This window comes from Sarcophilus harrisii, chromosome 3 (genome assembly GCF_902635505.1).
Source record: "Sarcophilus harrisii chromosome 3, mSarHar1.11, whole genome shotgun sequence".
Classification (NCBI taxonomy): Eukaryota; Metazoa; Chordata; class Mammalia; order Dasyuromorphia; family Dasyuridae; genus Sarcophilus; species Sarcophilus harrisii.
The window spans coordinates 390,221,623-390,228,804 of NC_045428.1; positions in this window are offsets into that span (position 1 = coordinate 390,221,623).

The window sequence follows — 7,182 nt, forward strand, 5'->3', positions numbered from 1 at the left end:
TTTTATTGTGCACTGAACACTAGCATGTAAGTTTTACATTTGGGTTCAAATTCAATCCATCTTACTAATGTTATGATTCTAAGTTAGTCGAATAGCATCCCTTAGTTTTCATCTTCTCATCAGTAAAACAAAAAAAGTTATGGTAGGTTCTATATAAAGTAATTTCTAGCTCAAATGATCTATGAATTTAAATAAGCAGAAGCTGCTATACACACATTATTTTTTTCTTTTAATTTGGTTTACTATTTTATGGAAAAATTCAGATACACAAATTTTAAACTGTGTTTTTGCCTCAAAAATAACTTTACTAAAATAAAATCTCCTCTTATGAAAATTTCATGGCTTTTGTTACTCCTAAACACTTTTATCAGTGTTTACCAGTCAAAATCAGACCACCCTGATTTAACTAGAAGATTTTAGGTTCAAGGGAGTGAAAAGTTATTATGCAACTGATTCTCCAATTTCTAATTTTTTCTCCTCTATCTTGTTCACAGTGATCCTAAGTCCTTGCTTTTTATGGTCATGAATCTAAGTATGAGTTTCTCAACTCTCCCCCAAGGGGAAACTGCTGCTAAATCATCACATGGAACTAAATGGTTATTCTTTATTTCTGCTTCTGACTTCATCATATATAAGATGGGGTATTATTGGGCTTTTTCCCACAGCCCCTTACATTGTTCAAATATAAAAGAAAAAAGGATATTAATAAACTAATTATTCTTAAATAGTTCTTATTTTCAATTCGGGGGTGAGGGGTAGGAGTGAGGAAGCGATTTATGTTATCCAAGTCATTGCATTACCTTAGCTTGAAATGTCAATGTTACACAGTTTATATTTCTTTCTTTTGGTCATTTGTTGTGTGTTAGTGTATCTTACAGTTTATTTAACATATAAGATAAAGAGTCTGTTTACTACTGTCAGTGGAAATATCTGTTTGAAATGTTGCCCAAATGTTACTGCAAAGAGGCCAGTTCAATTGACTTTCCTAAAAAGAGCGATGCTTAAAATTCACTTAGACTAAAATGGATTTTTGCATAGAAGTAAAATCAAAATCAGCCCCAGAAAAATGTGTCACTTTTTTTCATTTTGCAATATTTCATGTTTTTCAATTAACATATAAAAACCATTTTAACATTTGTTTTTCTTTTAATTTTGAGTTGCAAATTCCTCCTCTCCTTCCCGCTTCTTCCCCTATGCTAAGATAGCAACATGTGTCATTTTTTAAACAAATCTCATCTTTAGCCTGAGTGCCATTTGGATAATTCATCATACTTTCCAAGAATTTTTCTCAGAAATGCTCCTTGTGCTTTTCTCTTTGGTGTCCATAACTTACTATTATTTAATTCCCATGTTCCCAGGTACTGCTAGTTTCCCAATTTTAGATAGCCCCCAAACCAAAAGACATTTCTGCTTAAGTGATCAAGCCTAGGTTGCATTTGGAAAGTTGATTCCCATAATTTACGAAACTCTAAGTTTCCCATGGAGAAGCATCATTCCCCCACCCCCTACCAGGCCTTCATGCAACTATAGAGATGAGTTTATCATCTAAATTACAAGTAAGCTGGGGTCTGATTTTTAATTTGTTCTGGCATGCATTTGAGGAGAACATCTGTTCAGCACATGTTCCACCTTCTCTTTTGTACAAGTTAAGATACTTTCTCCTCCCCCGCAACAAAAACTCCAAAGACTGATATTTTTAAATCTTGCTATTTTAATTCTCAAAATACAGTTAAAGAGTAGATTTTTTTTAAAACTCACAACCACACACCTGTTAAGTAGAAAATAAAATTCTATGCTGACTAGGATAATCCCTACAATGTATAAAATTATTCCAATCTGTAAAATGAGAGGGCCAGACTAGATGATCCTTCAAACTGTAACATTCTATGACTCACTGGATTAGAAAAGGCAGGAATTATAGCCCTTAATATTAAATAAACTTTTATTTGGAGAGGGAATTTAAAGTTTTGGTTAAATTTTCCTTCCTACTTTTCTTCTTCAAATTAGAATTTCAGTTTATGCAAAATAGTTGTGCTAAACTATAAAGAAAGATAAATATTTATTGTTCAATCAGTGAAGTGCCCATTCCACTTCTAACACATCTTCCCTAGTTTAAAAGATTGCTAGTTCAGTTTGCAAAAGAAGGATATTTCAGCAACGACATTTTGTTGATCAGTTGGTTCCACACATTTCATTTACCACCAGTTATTTTGCCTCTTATAACAACTGCACAATTTCCTTTCAGCACCACTGTAATTGTAACTTTAAACTTACTCACATGTGCTAAAACATTCCTGAAGGTACAATCCTCTGTGCAAAATAATGCTAGACACCACAATTAAAAAAAAAAAAAAAACTTATATGTGTTAAAGCACAAGGTGTTAGGTTAGGAAGGAATAAAAAAGAAATATTCTCATAGTAACTCTTTAACAAATCCAATGTCATTATATTATTATGCAATTCTTTAACTTCTGGTTTCTTTGTACTTACGAGGACTGAAAGTCTATAATGTTAGATGACATGTCAGTATTAATAAGTGGAAACAGGATGTAGCAGTGTTTTTTTGGCTGTACACTTTCTTTGGACAAAGTCCCTTACTATAGAAATATGAAAACTAAAAGGGATAAAACACCAATAGGAAATCAAAAGGAATATTAAAAAAACTGTTAAAATGAAAAAAAAAATTGGGAGAAATGTGTCCAAAAATGTAGATAACATAGAAACAAAAGATATATAATTTTAAAAACAATGTATTTCTTATGATAATTTACACTTCATTCAAATGTTACAAGTTGACTTTGAGAGTTGGGAGGTGTGGTGATAGAATCTGAAATCCTCCCTTTTGCATCATTAATAAATAACTGTAGGCAATTCACAGTAGAGGCCGAATTTTCTAATAGTTTCTTTACTGATTTGAACTTTTATTGACAAAGAAGAGAAGTAAGAGTCTGGTGCTGCTTTCAGTCTCATGTATCAACCCACTTATTTTTGCTTGGAAAATGTGCAGCTGTTCCTTTGAGAATCTGAAGTAAGTACATGATTTGAAAAGAAGGAAGTTCCCTGAATTTATGGTTTAGATTTCTAATTTTTATTCAACATTTTTTCTTTGCTTTTGATACCGAATGGCTAAATTTTGAAATGATATAACTTGTGCATGAAAAATATGGCATAATCTAGAACTAGAATTTTATCATTACTCTCTGCTTTTCATCTTTGAAAATTTCTGGAAAACAGAATATAGAAATAAACATAAAAGATACTATATCAATATTTCCTAGATTATTACTGCATGGTTGGTTGATTGGTTATTGTATGTTCTCTAAGAGGACCAAAATGACATCACTGTTTTAAGAGCCGGTTTGCAGTGTGTGCGATTGTGGATGGTCAAACCAGTATGAGCTCACAGCTCACAATGCTCTGCCACAGGTAAAACAAATAGCTCATATGAATATTTGGGTTGGTTTCTCTAATTTTGTGTATCTCACATTTCTTTTGGACTAATTCAATTCTGCTTTGCTCATAGAATACAGTACCTTCTCTGAGAGGTATGATGCATATTATATGCATTTGAAAACTTTGAAAAGTAAAACCAACTTTTAAAGTGATCATGGAAATGCTTATGCATTCAATGGCTTAGTTTTCAACTAAAAAACAAAACCAAGATTTGTAAGTACATGCACTCCTGATTCTATAGATTCATACAGTTCTCAAAGATAATGTACCTTTCAATGGATAGCTTATCAGAGATTTGAGTTTGTTGTAACATTTATGTAACCAATAGTCAACAAAAACCACCTCACGGCCTTTTTCAATACCTATTCTCTTTTCCTTCTATAACACTCTACTCAGTATAGTAGGATAGCAGAAATGATGATATCAATATTTCAAGGGAGGAAAAATGTTGCTGATGTAAGGATCATGATTACAAGAAAGAAGCTTTCTTATCTGTTCTTAACATACTGTCAAGATTAAGCCTGGTGTCTGTAAAAGAAGAGCTATCAGAATATCTTGTTTCTGAATACCCAATCCACCTCATTAATTGTACCTAATTCTGGCCTACTTTAAAATGAATAGGGGATGAACCTCTTCAAGGAAAATCTAAGATTACCTCATAGGATTTTCCTGTCCAGCAAGCCACTTGACCTTTTGCAATGATGTATGACCTTTGTTAATTTTCCCTTTCCTCTTCATTTTGACATTCTTCTCCCTACCCTTAGTCTGACTTCCTGGTTTCGGAGGATGACTTGACTGTTAGATCCCTCTTGACTCAATTCTGGCTTTCAGATAATAGTTAGTTTCTTCCCCATTCATTTAAACTCTTCTAGTTTCCAATCTATAATACTAAGTATAGGGGCATGCACATCATTGCTGCCCCCATCTGGATCCTATCAGCTACAATCTCTCCATCAGAGATAATTAAAGCTCCAATTATCCCTTCATGTTCTAAGTGGAAGCACACAGGAAAACACACACACACACACACAGAGAGAGAGAGAGAGAGAGAGAGAGAGAGATAACCTGTGTTTCACTGTTTCGTACAATTTGTATATTCACCCACTATGAAGAAGCAAGAGATATTAGATAAAACTGGCCATTTCGTTAAAATATTGCGTGCTAAAAAAAAAATAATAATAATAATAAAATTTTTTTTAAAAGGAAAAAAAAATAAAAATAAAATAAAATATTGCATGCTTATTGATTCGGAATCAATGACTGAACCTCCCCTATGCATGATACAAAATCAACTTGAGATTCCTAGCACAGTGCCTAATACTTAATAGGTGCTTTCAAATATTTTTAATTAAATGAGCTATCAGTCCTTAAAAGATCATCAGACTTCATCAATACTTTTAGTTTTTGTTCTTGCTGCTTGCTGTTGTTTTACTTTGTTTTTGGACCCAAAACCTATTGTGAAATTATTGAGTAAAATCAGGAAGTTTGAAGGTACAAGCAAGAAAAAAATGCTATTAACCAAGATTCTGGCATCCACAAACATCCTCAATGTAGTTAAACCCTAAAAGTCAAAATGGAACTAATAACAACCACAATAAAAGAGAAACACCCATGTGGACAATATCTATCTCTAAGCTGGTCAAGCACAGGAATGCACCCAACGAAACAAAGCAGGCAACTTTTTAAGACTTTTAAACTTTAGAACAGTTGTCAAGGTGTATTAGAGGGCATTTCCTACTGGGAATTTCCTACCTCTATGAAGTCACAAGTCCAGTCCCCATCTTCCCCCCCCCCCAAAAAAAAAGAGAATTTTCATTTTAAGGTATCAATGGTAATTACAGGCTTCTAGATTAGATTCTTAATAGTGATTCCTATTCTTTGATCATGAGTGGTCCAGGTGTCTTCCATAGGCAACTAGATGGTTCAGAGCACAAAGTTCTAGGCCTGGAGTCAGGAACATTTATCTTCTGGAGTTTGAATGTGACCTCTAATATTTACTACCTGTGTGACCTTGAGCAATGCATTTAATCCTATCTGCCTGTTTCCTCATCTATAAAATCAGTTGAAGAAGAAAATAACAAATTATTCCAATATCTTTGCCAAGAAAACCCCCAATGGGTTCATGAAGAGTCAGATGTGACTGAAAAACAACTAAATATATGATCCATGGTTTGGTCCTGTATCATATGAATCAACATTGTAGTATAATAAGTATAGAAAGCTAAAGTGGTCTTCGAATACATTGAGAGAAATGTGGGGTCCATGACTGGAGAGAGGGGGAGCAGGTGCTTGTTCTGGTATTTATGGTCCTGAGCAGCCCAAATACAGAGTATAGTTCTGGACAGAAGATATTAAGGACATTAATACGCATTCAGAGGAATCTGTCTAGGATGGCAAGAATACCAGAAATCATGATATGCTAAGATAAAGGAACTATGGAAATTTAGCTTGGAGAAGATTTAGGACAAAGGAAATTTTAATTGCTTTCAGATATTTAAAGGAAACAAAATTGCTTTGCTTGGCTCCAAAGAACAGAATCAAGATTTACAAATGTCTGAGTGGGGAAATAATGAGTTGTTCCCACTAGAAGTCTTCAGATAGAGGTATATGACTATTGTTGGAGAATGCTGTAGAAAAATTCTCCTTAGAAACAGGAAAATTATCTAATTAAAAATAAACACATTGGGGATAGAGGAGGAATGCTTGAATCTCTCATTCTCATGGCAATGGGTTTAAAGAGAGAAGGATACACACATATTCATGAAAAAAGGTTATCCAACATCAGAGAATAAACTGTTGAACTCTGAGTGCAATTTGAAGTATAATTTCTTCCTTTTCTTTAGTTTTTTTTCTTTGCTTTTTTTTTTTTTAACAACATGACTAATGTAAATGTTTTGCATGATTTCACATGTCTGATTGATATATTGTTTGCTGTTTCAGTGGGTGGGGGAGGGAATCGGAGGAGAGAAAGGATTTGTAACAAAAAAAAGGTTATTGATTTACATATGTATATGTATACACACACACACACATATATGTTATATATATGTATATATATATATATATATATTTTTCTTTACAAAACATATACATGAGTAATTTTTCAACACTGACCCTTGCAAAACCTTCTGTTCCAACTTTTCCCCTCCTTCCCCCCACCTCCTCCCCTAGATGGAAGGTAGACCCATACATGTTAAATACTATATATATATATATATATATATATATATATACACATATTTATACAGTTATCTTGCTGCACAAGAAAGATTGGATCTATAAAGAAGGTTAAAAAAAACTGAGAAGGAAAACAAAAATGGAAGTAATAATAGTAAGAGTGGAAATTGTTTATTCATTTCCCATAGTTCTCTCTCTGGGTATAGCTGATTATCTTCATTACTGAACAATTGGAACTGGTTTTGGATCATCTCATTATTGAAGAGAGCCACATCCATCAGAATTGATCATCATATAGTATTGTTGTTGAGTGTTAATGATCTCCTGATTCTGCTCATTTCACTTAGCATTAGTTCATGTAGGTCTCTTCAGGTCTCTCTGAAATCATACTACTGGTCATTTCTTACAGAACAATAATATTCCATAACACTTATATATCACAATTTATTCAGCCATTCTCCAATCAGTGGGCATCCATTCAATTTCCTTTTCTAGATACTACAAAAAAGGCTGCCCCAAACATTTTTGCACATACTGATACCTTTCCCTTCT